Source organism: Capsicum annuum, chromosome 10 (assembly GCF_002878395.1).
Source record: "Capsicum annuum cultivar UCD-10X-F1 chromosome 10, UCD10Xv1.1, whole genome shotgun sequence".
Lineage (NCBI taxonomy): Eukaryota > Viridiplantae > Streptophyta > Magnoliopsida > Solanales > Solanaceae > Capsicum > Capsicum annuum.
The window spans coordinates 16,294,106-16,314,575 of NC_061120.1; the positions used below are offsets into that span (position 1 = coordinate 16,294,106).

The window sequence follows — 20,470 nt, forward strand, 5'->3', positions numbered from 1 at the left end:
AAAAAAATTTCAGACTCTATTTTGATTCCAAAATAGGGATATAAAAGAAATAAAACAAAAGCTCAAAAGGGATAACAAAGGATGACACAACATTTGGATAGCAAAATGAAATGTCTTCGTCATATCAATCCTTAAAAACGCAAGTACATAACATGCAATCTGGGAATGGAACATGAATATCATACGCATCTTTTCAATATTGACCGTGACTAAGCACATTAACGTGTGTCACTTCTTTTAAACTTGTAAATCATACAGGTCTACTTGTATTGTACTTTTCTCACAACAAATCTCTTTTTTTTTTAACTAACTTCCTTTTGCTTATTCTGACAATAGAAACTATTTATCCTCTGATTGATCTCATTTAAAAATGCTTGAGTTGAACCTTCTCATTGAAGATTAAGTCATTTTTTATTCGCAAAGTGATTGCCTCAAAACATTCTAGTGAGGATGTAACTAGGTCCCCAAAACATCTCAACACTTATTTTTCTTACATTTTTTTCAACTCTAGATTCTTGATCGAATGTTTCAGCATTAGATTGGGTTTTAAGATCTGGCTTAAAATTCAACATGCTTATTATATTACCAGAATCACCATAGAAAGAACTCTTTGAAGAAGAAAAAAAAAGAAAGACGATACATATTGAGAAATAAAAACAAAAGGGACACACATTTTGTTGACAGAAAGATTGAAGGGTTTGAACAAAACGATAAGAAAATCAGACAAGATAGGTCCTAAACTACAACCCTAAAATAATTTGGGTAACAGAAAAGAAAACAAAACAAACTACTAGACCTCTTCTTAGCAGGGAGAGGAGTGACTTCCCGCTGTCCAACTATAATAGTAGATGCATCTTCCTCATTCTTCTTCTGTCCAACACTTCCTGAACTTTTTTGAATTGCTTGAGTAGTTGCTTTTAATGTTGCAAAACTCATAATGTGACCGGACTTAATTCCATTCTCTATTATCTCTCCCATTTTGAGGACCTCAATAAATGTCTTGCCTAATGCAGGTAACAAATGTTGATAATATGTTTCATTCTGCGCTTGAATAAACACCTCCACTATCTTGCTTTCTTTCATTAGCGGTTTTACCCTAGCCGCTTATTCACACCCACAATCCAAAAACTTTTAAGAAAGTTGTTCCCTTTAATGATTTAAGTATTAAAGGTATGTATGATGTTAATCCATGGGCCCTTTCCACCCATAGAGTTCAAGAATCCATCTTTTATATCAAATTATGAGTTTTTATATGTTTAATGATGAATTATCCCCATGAATTATTATGAATTTTGATTATACATCATGTTTACAATTTTTTTTGATGGAATTAAACCTTACATATTGGAATGATGATGTTTTCATGTTTAATCCCTGAATTATGGTTTTTGCATTGTATCCATGTGATTATTACATGTTTTAAACTATTCCCATGCTTTAATTCATGACCCTCATATGTTTGATGAAATGTCTTAGAGTTAAATTTTGAACAATAATCCCTTTTATGGTTTTTAAGGCTTCATATGTCCTTATTGTTATTTCCATTTAGTGCTGGGAGTTATGAATACCCAAAATTTAGCTATTTGCATAGTTTTCAGTAATTACAGAATGATTTCAGATAAACCATGAAAATCATCACTCAGTTAGGTGTTATGATCAGTTGTGGCTCAGTTAAACTTAGGTCAGTTCAGAACTAATGTCTTTCAGTTGGGAGTAAAACTTAGCACCGAGTAAACATAGGGATGACGTTTCCCCCGTCAGTAGGCATGAGATGTTAGTAGCAGTACTTAGGTTCCAGACCTATGACACCACCGTAGACTTTGAGGGGTCCCCCATTAGTTAGGCATGGCACCCTCATTCCTACGAGATATTAGATTAGTGGATACACAGAGCCAAGGTTAGTACCCGTGGCACGATACTGATACCCTTCTAACAAGGGTTACATGTTGGACCCTGATAGTACATTGGGATATGTCGGTTATAGCTAACTCCTACAGTCTCAGTTCAGTATTCAGTACAGAGTTTAGTTTCAGGTTTTCTTGACCATAGCATACAGTTATTAGTTACTTAGTATTTCAGTATACAGAGTATATCAGAACATGCTTTATACTTGGTCTTGCATTTTCAGATTTTATAGTTTTCATGCATTTATACTTAACTATCTCATGCTATTCAGTCAGTCATTATCTCATGCATAAAACTCATGTATTTCAGCCTAACCTCATCTTATATACCAATACATTCAAAGTACTGACCATATACTCATTTCTTGTACTATAATGTTTAATATCATAAGTTTGGACGCTCAGTTTTCTTACCGTGATTAGGCAGATCTGCTTATCAATAGTAGCTGCAGTGGTGAGTCCTCATCCTTTGAGGATGAGTTTATCTTATATTTAGTTATGTTAGTAGTTTAGTTATTTTGTCAGTTAGAGTTAGTTGGGGGGTTTTCCTATCAACTCCACAGTAGTTTAGTTTTAGTGTCTTTCAGACATTCAAAAAGATAGTCAATTTATCAGTTGTTTTTATCAGTATTTTTAGTATGTTTTTAGACGTTCAAAACTATGATTCAGTGTTGCTTTCAATTTCTAAAACCTTATGGCATTATCAACTGATTTTCCTCATATGTCTTCATTATCAGTATATTATTTAGTATTCATAGCAGGTACCAGTTCATGGGTTAGCTTGTGGTTTTTAGGGACGATAAGCACCGTTGTCGCGATTAGGTGGTAGCCTCGGGTTGTGACAAAACTTGGTATCTGAGCCTAAGGTTTTAAAGTGTCCTAGGGAGTCTCAAAGCCATATTGAGTAGAGTCTTGTGCATGGGTGTGAAGCGTGCCACACTTATGGACAGGAGGCTACAAGACATTTTAGGAAAAGTTTCCCTTCTTTCAGTATTCATGTCATGCGAATGAATATGAGCTCAATTTAAACTCTTTTTCTAATTTAATCTTCCTTCTATTTATAGAATATGCCTCCTAGAAAGAATAAATAAAGAAGAAATGAGAATCAGTCCATTCAGTGACCCCTAAATGAGCATGTTTCTCAAGTCGAGTTTCGAGCTACATTCACTACTTTAGCTCACTCAGTAGCAGCTCAGAATAATTAGCAGAGTGTTATCCCAGCCAATCCAGTGGCCAATACAACTACAGTTAGGATTCGGGACTTCACCTGAATGAATCCCCCTTAGTTTTTGGGATCCAAGTTTGATGAGGATCCCTAGGAGTTGATATGATTTAGAAGGTGACTGATATTATGGGTGTTACGTCTAGTGAGAGTGGCAAGTTTGCTGCTTACAGTTGTAGGATGTAGCACACACTTGGTTTAAGCAGTGGAAGGGGGATAAAGGTACAGATGCAGGGCTGTAGAGTGGGAGGAGTTTGCCACGACCTTTTTAAACAGGTTCTTCCCTTTAGTGTTGAGAAAAGCTAAGGTGCAAGAGTTTATAAATTTGAAACAAGGTAACATGAGTGTGAGGGAGTATTCTCTTAAGTTTAGCCAGTTGGTCAGGTATGCTCCTTCGATGGTGGTTGATAACAGGTCTAGGATGAGTAAGTTTGTCTCTGGTGTAGCTGATAGTATGGTCAAGGAATGTAGGGTTGCAATGTTGATTAACGATATGGACTTGTCTAGGCTTATGGTCAATGCTTAGCAGATTGAGGAAGAGAAGGTTGAGAAGAAGTAAAAAGAATAAGAGGGCTAGGATAGGTAGTTTTAATTTTGCTCAGCCAAGGTCGGAGGGTGGTAACCGTTCTTAATTTCATCATAAATATTCAGCCCCAGCTTCGTCTTCATCTAGTGCTCTAGTTCCAAAGTTCAGAAATAATAAGGGATAGGGCGCCACACTTTAAGACTCAGGGTAGTGTGAACAGTGGTTGGACTAATCCTCTTTACCAGAAGTGTGGTAGGAATCATCAAGATGTATGCAAGGTTGGCAAGGATGTGTGTTTTGGATGTGGCAAGCCAGGCCACAGGTTGAGGAAATATCCTATAGGTATATAGATAGGTAGGAATGATCGCCAGCAGGGTCAGACTAACTCTTCAGCATCACTAGTAGGTTGCCCAACTCAGCAGGGCGCCATTTACAGCGCCACCAACGGTCAGCACCAAAATAGATTGTATGCACTCCAGTCTCGTCCTGATCAGAAAAGTTCTCTTAATGTTGTTACGGGTATGTTACAGGTCTTTCATCTTCATGTTTATTCTTTGTTAGATCCCGAGGCGTCACTTTCTTTTGTAACCCCCAATATAGCTGTCAAGTTTGGTGTCAGTCCTGAAACTTTAGTAGAGCCTTTCTCAGTGTCTACCCCAGTAGGTAAATCTATCACAACCGGATGGGTGTACAGGATCCGGTTGCAGTATCCTAGAAAGTCACTTCAGTAGATCTTGTGGAGTTAGAGATGACTGATTTTGACGTCATTCTCGGCATGGATTAGCTCTACTCATGCTATGCTTCAGTTGATTGTAGAAACAAAGTTGTTCATTTTCAGTTTTCGAATGAACCAGTTCTTGAATGGAGGGGTAGTACTTCAGCGCTTAGGGGTCAGCTTGTTTCGTACCTTAGAGCGAGAAAAATTATATCCAAGGGGTGTGTTTACCATCTTGTTTGAGTCAAAAACTCTTGTTCAGAGACTCCCAGTCTTGAGTCTATTTTAGTAGTGAGGGAATTTCCAGTCGTGTTCCCTGAAGATCTTTTCGGAGTTCCTCTCGACATGGAAATTGACTTCGGAATAGACCTTCTTCTAGATACCCAACCTATCTCTATTCTGCCCTACAAAATGGATTCAGTTGAGCTTAGGGAGTTGAAAGAGCAGTTGAAAGATCTCTTAGATAAGGGTTTCATCAGGCCCAATGTTTTCTTATGAGGCGCTCCAGTCCTTTTCGTGTGAAAGAAAGACGGTTCTCTTAGAATATGCATTGATTACCGTCCGTTAAACAAAGTCAGTCAAGAATAAGTACCCACTCCCCTAAATTGATGACTTTTCAGCCAACTTTAGGGTGCCAGTTATTTCTCTAAGATAGACCTCAGATCCGGCTATCATCAGCTCAGAGTCAGAGAATGTGACATTCTGAAAATAGCTTTTAGAACCGGTATGGTCACTTCAAGTTCCTATTTATTTCCTTTGGTCTAACGAATTCTCCGACAACCTTCATGGACTTGATGAACTAAGTGGTCAAGCAGTACTTGGACATGTTTGTCATAGTCTTCATTGATGATATTCTTGTCTATTCCCCTACCAAAAATGATCATGCAGATCACCTCAAAATCGTATTGCAAACTCTTAGATCCCATCAATTGTTCTCTAAATTCAATAAGTGCAAATTTTGGCTAAGATCAGTAGCTTTCCTTGTCCATATTATTTTTGGTGATGGCATTAGAGTTGACCCTTACAAGACCAAAGCAGTGAGAAATTGGCCTAGAACCATCTCTCCGTCAGATATTAGGAGTTTCTTGGGTTTGGATGGCTATTACTGACTGTTTGTTGAAAGGTTTTCATCTATTGCGTCCCTCATGTCCATATTAACTCAAAAGAAATTAAAGTTTCAGTGGTCAAATTCTTGTGAGAAGAGTTTTTCGGAGTTGAAGACTCGACTCACCTCAACCCCAATTTTGACGTTGCCGGATGGTTTAGATGAGTTTGTTTACCGTGATGCTTCCAGAGTTGGTTTGGGTTCATGTTGATGTGTTCATAGATCACAAAAGTTTGCAGTATGTGTTTTCGCATAAATATTTAAATCTCTACCAGAGAAGGTGGTCAGAATTATTGAAAGATTACGATATGAGTGTTTTGTCTCATCCGGGCAAGGCCAATGTAGTGGCAGATGACCTTAGTAAATTATCTATGGGTAGTGTTTCTCGTGTAGAGGATGATAAGAAACAATTAGTCAGGGAGGTTTATCAGCTTGCTAGATTAGGCGTGCGGTTTGTGGATTTAGCTGAGGGTAATGTATGGGTTCAAAGTAGTTCGGAATGTTCTATGGTTGCTGAAGTGAAGGAGAAGCAAGATAGGGATTCCAGTCTGGTTAAGTTGAAGAAATCAATTAGAGATCATAAGGTAGAGTTTTTTTTCCAATGAGAGATGGTGTGTTGCGGTGTCAGGGTAGACTGTGTGTGCTGGGAGTAGATGTTTTGAAACAGTGAATCCTTGCAGAAGCGCATGGTGTGTGTTATTCTATTCATCCAGGAGCCACTAAGATGTACCGTGATTTGCGGAAAATCTATTGGTGGAGTGGTATGAAGAGGGATATTACAGAGTTTGTAGCTAAGTATTCTAATTGTCAGTAGGTTAAGGCTGAGCACCAGAGGCCTAGTGGCATAATACAGGAGTTCATCATTCGCACTTGTAAGTGGGAGGAGGTGAATATATACTTTGTGACAGGGTTTCCCCGTTCGCGCCGTCAGCATGATTCGATATGGGTTATTATAGACAGGATGACCAAATCAGCCCATTTCTCGCCAGTTCATACTTTCTTTACAGCCGAGGACTATGCCAAGCTCTATATTAGAGAGTTGGTTAGAATGCATGGAGTCCCGTTGTCTATTATTTCAGATAGAGGTACTCAGTTTACCTCTCATTTTTGAAAAGCTTTTCTGAAGGGTCTTGGTACCCAAGTTCGTCTCAGTACAGATGGTAAGGAAGAGAGGACCATTTGGACCCTAGAGGACATGTTGAGAGCATGTGTATCGACTTTAAGGGTAGTTGGGATAATCACTTGTCTTTGATTGAGTTTGCCTACTATAACAGTTATCATTCCATTATTCAAATGGCTCAATTTGAGGCTCTTTATAGGAGGAGATTTATATCTCTTATTGGTTGGTTTGAGGTAGGAGAAACTGTATTGATAGGGCCAGATTCAGTATTTGATGCAATGGAGAAAGTTTAGTTAATCAGAGAGAGGCTTAAGATAACCCAAAGTAGTAGGTTTGGCAAGAAGAGGAAGCTCAGTCCCCGATATGTTCGCCCTTACAGGATCTTGAGCCACTTTGGAAAGGTAGCTTATAAGCTTGAGTTTCCTGCAGATTTGGCATCCATGCATCCGTGTTCCATGTCTCTTTGTTAAAGAAGTGTATTGGCGGCCGAACTGTAGTAGTCCCTTTAGAAAGTACGGGTGTTTAGGACAACCTTTCTTACGAAGAAATCCCAGTTGAAATCCTTGATCATTAGATTCGTAGACTGAGGAACAAAGAAGTTTCCTTGGTCAAAGTTCTTTGGCGGAATCAGTCCGATAAGGGAGCTACTTGGGAAGCAGAAGCAGGCATGCGTACCAAGTACCCTTATTTTTTCTCCGCAAACTCAGACTCAGCTTAAGGTAACAGTTTTCCTTAGATTATATCTTTTCCATTCTCAGTTCTAGATATATAATCATCTTTCTGTCACTGCATGCATTCACGAATCAGTTCAATCATGCATCATGTCTCAGACTCAGTCATGTAACCATATTTTTAGTTATGCATGTTCAGTATGTGATTTCAGTTCCCTCAGTATTCTCAGCTTAATTAATTTTATTTGAGGATGAATGTTCCCTAGGGGGAGATATTGTAATACCCCGTATTATTCTTAGCTCAGTTCAGCTCATAGTGCATGCATAAAAGGCTTAGAACCTGAAAATTTAGCTCTTAACTTCGATGATTTTTAAAGTGACCTTCCCTACCCCGAAACGTAAATTTTTGAGTTAACTCATGTTCAAGGGTGTAAGGAGCATTTCTCGGGGAAGTTTTGGATTTTTCAGATGAGGATTGAGGCACGTTTGGATTTCGTTTCCAGCACCTCACCGCAATTGCGTCGCGTCGTGGTGGGTATAGCGATGGGGAGTTCATCGCATCACGGTGATGGGTCAATCGGTGTTCCAGTTGTAAATTTAAATTCCAGAGGGGCAGTTTTGTCTTTTCCCCTCGGCCAATTCGTAATAACACGGGATTTACCTTCAGGAAGGCATTATTTGCCCATTTTCCACAATTTTACTCTCAAATAAACCCTATGATTTCCCCTAGTTCATCAAATTAAATCCTCCCCCCTTCAAGAAAACTCAAGAATTCAAGAGAAAACTCAAGAATTCAAGCTTCACCATCCAAGAACTTTCAAGAAAGTTGTTCCCTTTCAAGATTCAAGTATTAAAGGTATGTGTGGTGTTCATCCATGGGCCCTTTCTACCCATGGAGTTCAAGAATCCTTCTTTTATATCAAATTGTGAGTTTTTATATGTTTCATGGTGAATTATCCCCATGAATTGTTACAAATTTTGATTATACATCATGTTTAAAATTGTTTTCGATGGAATTAACCTTACATGTTGGAATGATGATGTTTTCATATTTAATCCCTGAATTATGGTTTTTGTATTGTAGCCATGTGATTATTACATATTTTAAACTATTCCTATGCTTTAATTCACGACCCTCATGTGTTTGATGAAATGTTTAAGAGTCAAATTTTGAACAATGATCCCTTTCATGGTTTTTAAGGCTTCATATGTCCTTATTGTTATTTTCATTCAGTACTGGGGGTTATGAATACCCAAAATTTAACCGTTTGCATAGTTTTCAGTAATTACAGAATGATTTCAGATAAACCATGAATATCGTCACTTAGTTGTTATGTTCAGTCGGGGCTCAATTAAACTTAGGTCAATTCAGAATCAGTGTCTTTCGATTAGGAGTAAAATTTAGCCCCGAGTGAACGTAGGGATGGCGTCTACCCCGCCAGTAGGCATGAGGCACTTGTCTCCCCTGTAAGTAGGCATGAGATGTTAATAGCAATCCTTAGGTTCCAGACCTATGGCGCCACCGTAGACTTTGAGGGGTCCCCCGTCAGTTAGGCATAACACCCTCGTCCTTTGGGATGTTAGATTAGTGTATCCACACAGCCAAGGTTAGTACTCGTGGCACGGTACTGACACCCTTCCAACTGGGTTTACAGGTTAGATCCTAATAGTACATTGGGACATGTCGGTTATAGCTAGCTCCCACAGTCTCAGTTCAATATTCAGTAAAGAGTTCAGTTTCAGGTTTGCTTGACCATAACATATAGTTATCAGTTACTCAGTCATCAGTGTTTAAGTATTTCAGTTTACAGACTATATCAAAACATGTTTTATGCTTGGTCATGCATTCTCAGATTTTATAGTTTTCATGCATTTATACTCAGCTATCTCATGCAATTCAGTCAGTCATTATCTCATGCATAAAACCCATGTGTTTCAGCCTAACCTCATCTTATTTACCAGTACATTCAAAGTATTGACCACATAGTCGTTTCTTGTGATATAATGTTTAATATCATGGGTTTGGACGCTCAATTTCCTGACCGTGATTAGGCAGATCAGCTTAATAGCAGTAGAAGCAATGGTGAGTCCTCATTCTTCGAGGACGGGTTTATCTTATATTTAGTTATGTCATTAGTTTAGTTATTTATTCAGTCGAAGTTAGTTGGGGTTTGTCCCATCAACTCCACAGTCAGTCAGTTTTAGAGGCTTTCAGACATTCAGACAGATAGTCAGTTTATCAATTATTTTTATTAGTATTTTTAGTATGTTTCCAGCGTTCAGAACTATGATTCAGTATTGTTTTCAGTTTCTAAAACCCTATGGCATTATTAGCTGATTTTTCGTGTATGTATTCATTATCAGTACATTATCCAATACTCACAGCAGGTAGCAGTTCATGAGTTAGCTTATGGTTTTTTGGAATCGTAAGCACCGTTGTCGTGACTAGGGTGTAGCCTCGGGTTGTAACAATAGTAAAGTGAGATTATATCACAGTTTTTGTTTAGTCATCCTTCAAATAAGTAAATAGGATTGACAGAGAATATGTTATAACATAATAAAATATTTTTGCATGATTTATGCTGAAGAATTATTTGGAAATATTTTGACAAGGTTAAGCTTGAGTTTTGTCTATTAAATTTGTAGAGAATGTCCTTATTGAACCATTCATCTTTGCCCTTCCCCACGGCAAGTTCTAATCATACTGCATTAATAATTGCAAGACTTGCATCGTTACTTGTTGCTTTAGAGGAGAAGAATTTCTAATAATTTTTTCTTCACAAGTGTTACATAATATGGATGTCATGTGACATGCATGTGTGAAATATCATTAATAAGAGATAATAGTTAGTAGTCAAATTGAATGTGAACATCAAGAATTACTTGTTCAATTTGAATTTGAATACCTAAGGTAGTTGGCCAAATTGCCAACTTCAAGTTACTTGTTCAATTTGAATTTGAATATCTAAGAAAGATGGTCAAGTTGCCAACTTGATGTCAAGCTTGGTAGCCTTACGGAGCACGTTTGGTGATCTATAAATAGCCACCTTTTTGTACATTTTTATTGATATATGAAAGTAGTAAAAATAAAGTACTACTAAAATTTTCTAATGTTCTCTCCTTTCTTTAAGTTTGATATTGATATTTTATCTTTATTTTATAACATGTTATCAGTACGAGACTCTACTATCTCAAAATTTGAAGGCTAAGAAAAGAAAATTGAATTGAAAGGTGAAGAAAGCAAGACCACAAGAACTATGCGATCACCACGACTTAGATTTCACCTTTCTACTATTTATGATAAGATAAGTATATTATTAACTCATGTTTTGTAATTAAGTTTGAAAAGAATATTAATAATCACAAAGTGGTGATATTGTTATAGGCTCAAGTTTGAGTTTATTATACTTTGGCCTGATATGTTATTGACCGAGGGTGTGATGATGGATTTAAATTTCATGTCATTAAGAGGGTAAGACCTTGGGTTAAGAGTCCCGATGCACTATGATGATAAGATGTTGAGTTTAAGTCCCATTGATTTTGTCCTAAGACACGTTTATATGGATAAGACGTTGAGTTTGAATCTCAATGCACCATATTGATGATATAACGATGATTAAGCCCAAAATTTCGGTGTAAGTTATAATTATTTTCATTGAATATGCTTCATTCCCTGAAGTGAATATGGTAGTAGTGCATTATATGTTTGAAAGAAGACATGTGATTGAATTTATGAAGATGAAAATAGCGTAACAAGGACAAAACCTTTCGTTACATTATATGGATGCCTCGATTTGCTCATGAAGGAGCAATATCTTGAGAGAAATTTTAAGCTATCATAATTTGATAGGCTTACAACATCATTATATTTCATTCCTGGGGAATGAGAATTTTAATTATTAAAACTACATATTCCCTAGGGTGAATGTGATAGGAGTAACACCTCCACAAGAGGTGGATAAATTAAGAAGAAATATTACGAAATATACTACAAAATAATAAACATGAAAAATTATTCATGTTCTAGTAAATCTAAAATTTACTAAGTAAAACTTATATGTCATGGTAAGCTTGGAGTTTACTAGTACAAATAAGTTCATAAGTTGACATGAACGACCTTGCCATCTTGAAAATGTGCACATTGAGTATTACACAAAATATATTAATGAATTAGAAGATTCTTCGAAGTACATTATGAGTTCTCAAATGATCCTTCAAAAGGTGAAGGCAATTTTTGCCACTAATGGGTAGGTATGAAAGGTCATTGGGCACGTGATTGTCATGCGATCTAATTTGGTTTAAGTTTTATAAATTCTCCATCAAAATAAAGGAATATAAAGAGATGGTGCACTTGACCTTTCAAAGTGATGTTGAGGTATATCATGAAAATATAATAAATTTCATGGCATGACAATGAGCTTCTAATGAAAATTTATGAAGCAATGAAAATTTATGAAGCATGTGTATATGATTATAATTCATTCCTTGAAGAGAATGAGATTTGTGATAAGCATTGTTAATGCTCGACCATTCTTGAAATGAATGTGTCAAGATGAGATAAAAATTTTGAATAAGAACATACTCATGCATGGTTGGATAAATGCCACATCTCACCTCTACGGAAAATTTGAAAAAAATAAAGAAATTTTATTTTGACATAAACGGTCATTGTTCGCGTATTTGTAGTGTGCCATATATATTTTATTATGTTTATCATGAATTACCAAAGGGTAAAAGCAAGAAACAAGTTGCCTATATAATATTTTAAGATTATGACCGTAATTTTATGATTTTCTCCTTGAAGATGGTGTTCACCATATGAATTATTTGTGAAATATGTGTAGTACACGAAATTAATTAAGAGCTCCAAAAGAGCTTAAGTATTACTATCTAGAGGAATGAAATTATTCACAATATTGAGATTGTAGTAAGTCTCAAAAGAAATTTATTAAGTTTCAAAAACATTGCCAAAAATAAATTATATTGAGACTATAAATAATGAAAAGATGTTATATCTTCATATTACTACCATCGACACGGGTTATAAATATTTACGTAAAAGGTTATCCGTGATTTTTCTTTTATTTGTAATACACAAATATGAGTATGAGATGTGTCATTTAAAATATAGCAGCATTCATATGCACCAAGTCAACAAGGCTCCCCTATCACTATTGGTTCAAGGTCAAGAACCAAATAATTTTCATTTAAAAATTTAAATGTGCAGATGATGCAATTGCTTCATCACAATGTACAAATATGAATTCGAAGATAAGGTTGGGGGTATCCTAACATTAGGGGGGAGTTGATTAACGGTTGAAAATTATGTATGAAATAAATTATCTAGATACTCATAAAAAATATATACGTGAACTTGAAGTTCAAGAGATAATTCATTTGCAAAATTTTGCAACCTAATTGTCGGATGTGTTTGTTGACTCTATATGATAATTTAACTATAAAATGCATTAATAAAAAGTCCGTAAAAGGACAGAGTTTATGGCACGTCTGAAGCGTGATAGACCAATTGGTTCCAAAGGTAAAACTTCTTGAAGAAGGAAAGGAGCAAATGATCAAGATGGACATGACAATGAGGCAAGTGCTTTGAAAGAGCACTGACATAACACTTCATAAAACATTGTCAAAGGTACCTGAAGAGTAATGAATATGAAGAAATCTTCATAAGCTTTGTCTTATTGAAATCGATATCAAGCAATCTCGATGATATCTTTGATATAATATATCACTCAATATTATAAATAATATTGAGGATCTTGAATACAAATCTGTCAAAAAAAATATGAACAGATAAATTTTTGGCCAAATAAAAGTATGTAATTCAAGTAGTTTATTTCACAAAGTGAATATTTGAACTCATAATCCAAAGACCAGAGGTATAATGTCAGTGGGGTACAAATGATTTACTATGCGAAAAGTAAAATTCATAAGATATAAAGTATGACTTGTGCCTTGGGGTATAAAGGTTTCACAAAGTTTCTGGCGTTATTGTAAGAGAATTGTTCTCCTCTAATGGATAAAATGAGGTTTACTTCAATCTGACAATATTGAAAAGCTAAAATATGTATAATAAATTATTGTCATGTCTAGCTAGATGACAAAAGTTATATGAAAATCCTTGAAGTATTTAAAAGTGATTCTGCTAAATGCCCAAATGATTATAAGATCGCTTAACTTGAAAATAAATCAGTTTCGATCTCATAAAAATGACTAGTAAGAATCATATTTTAGTGCAGTTGGTGCATTTATGAATTGTGGAGCATCATTTATAAGAGTAAAGTGATGTTTTAATCGATGCGAGTATAATACGCGCTGCACTCTTTTTTTCTTAGCCGAGATTTTATCCCACAGGATTTCCTTGTAAGGTTTTTAATGAAGCAACTAAGAATGCATATTAATGGATGTGTACTCGGAGTGTTTGACAAATGAAATATTTGTCCATTGATGAACATACATTGAAAATGTATTTATCTGATCCACATGAAATTCAATCTCGAATAGGCTATTTACTTATATATGGAGATACAACTACATCATAGCATTCAGTAAAGTATACAACAGCCGTCACTTCTTTAAATCATGATGAGATAATTGTTATTCATAAAGCAAGTCAAGAATATGTGTAGTTGAGATCCACGATACATTCCATCTGAGAAAAATATAGTCAAGAATGTGATAAAGTGCCTATGATTTTATATGAAGATAATGCAGTATGCATAGCGTAATTGAAAGGAGGATTCATAAAAGAAGATAGAAAGAAGCAAATTTCGCCAAACTTTTCTATATACATGAGCTCCAGAAGAATGGCGATATCAACATGCGATAAATTCGTTCAAGTGATAATATTGCTGATTTATTCACCAAGTCTCTATCAACTAAAACTTTTGAGAAGATGGTCACGAGACTGGAATGCGGAGATTCAAATCATTAAATTGAAGTTTTTATTTGGGAGAAAAATACGCGTTGTACTTTTTTTTTTCCTTAATCAAGGTTATGTCCCAATCGAGTTTTTCTGGTAAGGTTTTTAATGAGGCAACACTAAAGGCGTATTACAAGATGTGTGTACTCTTTTTCTAACTCTATTAATGGACATTCAAGGGGGAGTGTTATATAATATGGATGTCGTGTGACATGTATATGTGTGAAATATCATCAATTAGAGATAATAGTTAGTAGTCAAATTAAATTTGAACACCAATAATTACTTGTTCAATTTGAATTTGAATACCTAAGATAGTTGGTCAAATTGTCAACTTGAAGTTACTTGTTCAATTTGGATTTGAATACCTAAGAAAGTTGACCAAGTTGTCAACTTGATGTCAAGTTTGGCAACGTTAGGGAGTAAGTTTGGTGGTCTATAAATAGCCAACTTTTTGTAAGTAGTAAAAACAAAAGTAATACTAAAATTCTCTGAAGTTCTCTCCTTTTTTAAGTTTAATATTGATATTTTATTTTTATTTTATAACAACAAGTATTTTATAGTAATGTTATTATACCATTTCTAAATATTTATTATAAGTTATTTAAGTAATAAGTTATCAATAATCTTTAATAACAAGGATAAAATAGATAAAAAATTATAAATTAAAAACGGTTGGATGAAGTACTTTGCAATAGTAATATATGTGTCAAAAAGAAAGTATGAAAGTAGTACACCTACTAAGATCTAAAAGATTAGATTCAAACAAAAAATTAAATACATAGTTACGAGCTAAGATCTGAATAATCAAAATATCAATTTTTATTAAGTACAACTAAATGAAGCATAAAATACGTAAATAAAGAAATTAAAATTTAAAGTTTTTAGCCACTTATTCGTTTCAGTGGTTAACATGCTTGTCGATCACTGCTTGCTCCGTAATTTTATTATATCACCCCTAATTAATTATTATATGTCATTTACGTGCTAGAAAATTAATAATATTTAATTAAAAAATTAAATAGACATTTATGACGTCTGCTACAATTTTAATTTTACTATATCACCTCTAATTCATTATTATAAGCTATCTAAGTATTAAAAAATTAATAATATTTAATAAAAAATATAAAATAGACATAAAATGTTAAATTAACTCTTAATGTTTAAAATTAATTTGACGTCTTATATACGACCCACTTAAATTATTTTCACAAGTATCTTTTTGAAAAAATGGCATAATGCATCAACTAATACATATAATTGACAAATATTAGCCAACGTTTAAAAAATTGGCATGAAATGGCCGTTCAGTCAAGTAATTAGCACTACATACCAATAAATCATTCTCCTTTAAAATACTCATATTACTTTCTCTCTCTTCTAACGTCCAACAAAATTTCTCCTTAAGAGTTAGGAGAAAGTTGAATGATGATTTATTAAAGTTTTACCGTAATTTTCAACTACTATTCTTTCTTCTCTCTTTTTCAAATTTTTGGATTTCTATCTTTTTTTTTTTTTTTTTTAAAATATCTCTATTAGAGATCAATTACAATAGATCTTGACAATAAGAATCTCAAATCATACCAATTTTTTTTAATATATTTTGCATTTTTAAAAAAAATATTTATATTATGTAGTTGCAACTATCATTATTATTATAGACATACTATAATATCATATTCATTGTTATAGACATACTATAATTTTGTGTGTGTGCGCGCGCACATGTGCGCGTATGTATTGTTAAATATTATATTATATTTAATATTCTTTAACCATCCGATTAAAAATCTGATGCAACAGATTAATCATCGGATGCAACACATTTATCATCTGATGCAATGGAGGAACCATCGGATTAAAAATCTAATGCAATAGATTAATCATCTGATGCAAGAGATGAACCTTCTATTGGATAAAATCCTATCAACTATACCAACAGGATATGTCAAAAACTTGATTTTTCAACTAATCATTCATCTGTTGCGATAGACGACCCTTCTATTGGAAGAAATCTAAACAATATTGACACTTGGTAACAGTTCCAATAGATCACCCATATGTTGCAACAGATGTGTGATCTGTTGCATAGATCAGTCATCTATTTCAACAGATGAGTGATCTATTTTTATTATTGCAACAGGTTAATAATATGTTACAACAGATAACTCATATTTTGCAATAGATGTATGATCTGTTGCACATACCAGTCATCTGTTTCAACAGATGAGTGATTTGTTATTATGTTTACAATAAATTACTCATTCGTTGCAACAAGTTAGTTATATGTTGCAACAGATAACCTACCTGGTGCAACAGATGTGTGATCTGTTGGAACTATTATTTTAGTGTTGTACTTGTTAGATATACTATTATTCTTTTTAATGATGCATTAATCAATTATAATCTATTTTATGTTCCTGTTATTTTTAGATTATAAGGCTCCCAAAAGAAAAAAAAATGAATCAAGTCCAAGTAAAGGATCAAGTGAAGCAGCTAGACTATATTCACCTCTCTATGAGCTTGCTTTACAAGCGTTATCTCAATCAGAAGTAGAAGATAATGAACATGGGGAGGAGGAATATTTCAAAAGAGATGATCCAGATGCTAATAGCCCTTCTACCGAAGAGTTAATCAAAACCTTTAGCATTGATAGTTATCCTGTGAGAATGCAGTGCGATGGTGTCATAGATTTAATGGGTGATTTTGTGGTTAAGTCAACCATAGAAAAATCTTTCAACGCCTTTAGAAAAATACTTCGAGAATAAAATTTGAATGCTTATTTCATGGATAGCTGCTTCAGAAAATATCTTGATTTACCAGAGGACAGCAATGCTCGTTTCCAAATGAAAATTTTATATGATCTTGCCAAGAGTAGGTTTATATATGAAACAAAGATAAGATGGATGGTCTGTGGATAAATTATTGTGGCATGCCTGTTTGTTTTGGTTGGAAGGAGTTTGCTATAGTTACTGGACTAAAATGGTATCCTACTTCTCCTTCTCAAGTTATACCTATTCTAAGTTCTAACCCCCTAAAAGAGCATCCCACACACCCAAAAAAGGCAAAGAAAGTCGAGTGATTGTGAAGACTTGGTGTACCTTGTTGGTCCAAAGCTTCAAAAACAAAAATTTGATAGAAGCGTTGAAAGGTAAAAGACTTTCATAGAAGTACAAGCAATCATTGTGCTTGATTTGGTTTGTACATAATATTCTTTGGGCGAGAGACGTTAACAACAACATAATACTTGGTTTAATAAAGCTCTCTGAGGATGTTGAGGCATTTAATAGCTATCCTTGGGGTTATGAAAGCTTCAAAATGACTGTCAAATATTTGTTGACTCCATTAACGCCAAAGACAGTCAACTTATATGGATTTTTATGGGCTTTCATGGTAAATATTTTTTTATTATGATATAGTTTCTTTTTGTATTCAATAATGCTTTTGATTTATTGGTGTTATTTTATAGGCTTGGGCGTTTAAAGTCATTCCTTATTTGAGACAACAAGTGAACTACCAGGAAGAAGTTTCCTATCCAAGAATCTTGAGATGGTTGTCAGCCAAAACTGATAAAAATACAAAATTTATTGATCTGTTCAACCCCTCGAATGACGTAGTAAGTCTAATTCTAATTAAGTTTTTATTTTAATTAATGATTTATTTGAATGATATAATCATCATTCTAATATATTACCTGATTTATGTTAGATTGTGCATCCGTCTCTTCTTCCGACCAATCGAGAGTTAAAGATGTCATTTTTTCTTACTTTACGATCTGTGCAAACTTTATCAGACCCTAAAGTCATTGACAAAATAAAAAAGAAATTATTTGGAGCAATAGTCATCATAAGAAAAATAATTTTGGAGGGTGGACTTGTTGTTATTGATGGTGGTAGCGGTAGTGGTGCTGCTGTCGGGGCTAATAATGCTCCTATTATGGTTTTGAAACAACAAACCATTATGATTATGATCATACTGGTTATACAGATTTTTCCCCTTCTAGCGAATGTTTTGCATGCAAATGTCAAGACTGTAAGGCGAAACATGATGGAGTAATTAATACTATTAGGGGTCGTTTGGTAGAGTGTATTCGAATGCATATACTAGCTTAATGTGTATTACTAATACCTTATTTGGTACACATTTGCACCCTATAAATAGCTAATGCTTACATTAGTTGTACACTCTATTGTGTATTAAGGTGTGTATTACTAATACCTCAAAATCCATGGTATTAGCTATGCAATAGATCCTATACATGCATTAACATGATTAAAAACACTATTATCCCTAAAAAAAAAATTCACATTCTTTCTAACATATATATGGAGGATATTTTTGTAATATTTTTTAAAGAAATTATTTAATTCATGTTATTTTTAATACATCAAATCAAACACTACATAAGAAAAACACAAGCATAACTAATGCAAGCATAACTAAGACAACATTACTAATAGAAGCATTACTAACACACCATATTTTGCATTATTCTTATACACTCTACCAAATGACTCCTTAATGCATTAACTGCTTCTGTAAAGGAATTGACATCTAAGAGAGGTGTCATTCAATCAAAGGGGATTTCATATCCATACACTCCACTAGAGATTAAGATGGCTAAGATGAGAAGAAAAGAAATTTTCAAGGCATCATCAAGCATTAAAAAAAGCAAAATTGCAACTCCTCTGTCTTTGTTTTGCACTTTTGATCAATGTACAAGGGCCACAAGAGAGAAGCATGAGCATGGGATAGCTCATTTATCTTGCAATTAATGTAAGCGTTGTTCTCTATAATGGAAGACTCTTCAGACTTTTTCGACACTTCCAGCTCTTCTAGTGACGATTATAGTGACGAAGAATTTATCAACACCGCATATGAATCCGATCGATCTCAATCTGGCCAAGATTGTGCTTGTAATGGTACTTTCTGTACTTGCACAAAAAAGACTGTTAATGTCATCTCTGGAAAACCTAAGGAAATCCTGTTTGACATCATAGAACACATCCAAAATGATGAGGCTAGAAATAAATATCTTCTAGAACTCAAAAGATTGATGCTTTCTCAAGAGGAAAAGTCCCCCAAACCTATCATTCAGCCCTTTAGCATGAAACAGGTTATGTCTAGATTTGATAAACCTGCGGAACCTTCTATAGCTGATCTCAAGGGTGAAATTTCCACCCTCAAGGGAGAAATCAGAGACCTAAAAATCAGACTCGATCGAGTTGAACTCAATATTCTTACCGAACAGGTTCTGAAAAATGTGTCTCTTCCAGAGCATGATTCCCCTCCAGAATCACCTAGAGCTTATCCAATGATCAATGATCAAAATGATCACCTTAACGAGCCAGGATCATTCCCCGGCTCGGACTCTCCCTCTACCTTAGGTGCCGCTATAACGGCCATTAAAGCTTACAGCGAACACATCGCAGTAAAAATTGTCATAAATAAAGACTTTGTTCTTAACAGAGTCGCCTTTTTTGATACTGAAGCCGATAGCAATTGTATCGTCAAAGGACTTATACCCACCAAATAGCTTCAGAAAAGCACTTCTCGTCTATACTCTGCCACTGGAGAAAAGATGAAAATCGATTACAAGCTTTCAAAAGCCCATATCTGCAACAATGACATTTGTCTTGTCAATGATTTTGTCATTACTGAAGGTATCACTGAAGATATTATTCTAGGAATACCTTTTGTTAATCAAATTCGACCTTACACAAGTAATTTTGATGGAATTCGCACGACGATATTAAATCAAAATTTATTCTTCCCTTTATTAAGGCCCCTCTCACCAGAAGAAGGTAACCTTATTAAAGAAAGAACTGCTTTTAAAATTAACAGACTTTCTTCACATATTTATTTTCTTAAGCAAGAAATTCAAATAAAGAAAATTGAACAAATTTTAAAAACCCCGGAGATGGTGAGTAAAATTGCCAATCTTCAAAAAACTTTTGAAAAAGAAGTTTGTTCTGAATTTCCTAATGCATTTTGGGAAAGAAAGAAACTTTTAGTAGAACTTCCCTACATTACTGGATTCAATGAACAGGCTATCCCTACTAAGGCGAGACCCATTCAAATGAACCAAGATATGATGGAAATCTGCAAAAATGAGATAAACCATTTATTAGAAAATGGGATTATCACCCTCTAATTCTCCTTGGAGCTGTTCTGCCTTTTATGTAAATAACAGCACAGAAAAGGAACGAGGTATTCCCAGGCTTGTAATAAATTACAAGCCTTTGAATGCAGTTTTGAAATGGATCA

At 34.6% G+C, this 20,470-nt stretch overlaps 1 long non-coding RNA gene across 3 annotated transcripts in view; it reads left to right on the plus strand.

Annotated features, from left to right (window-relative positions):
• Positions 1-14,403, plus strand: part of LOC107845436 — a 22,004-nt gene extending 7,601 nt beyond the window's left edge. Inside the window, exon 3 of one of the 3 annotated variants that reach the window (XR_007046112.1) lies at positions 13,984-14,403. This is a non-coding gene — a long non-coding RNA (uncharacterized LOC107845436). Of the gene's footprint in view, positions 1-9,315; positions 10,728-13,983 lie in introns of those variants that run through there. The other 2 variants (XR_007046111.1, XR_007046113.1) reach the window with 2 other exon arrangements.
• The last annotated feature ends 6,067 nt before the right edge of the window (positions 14,404-20,470 follow it).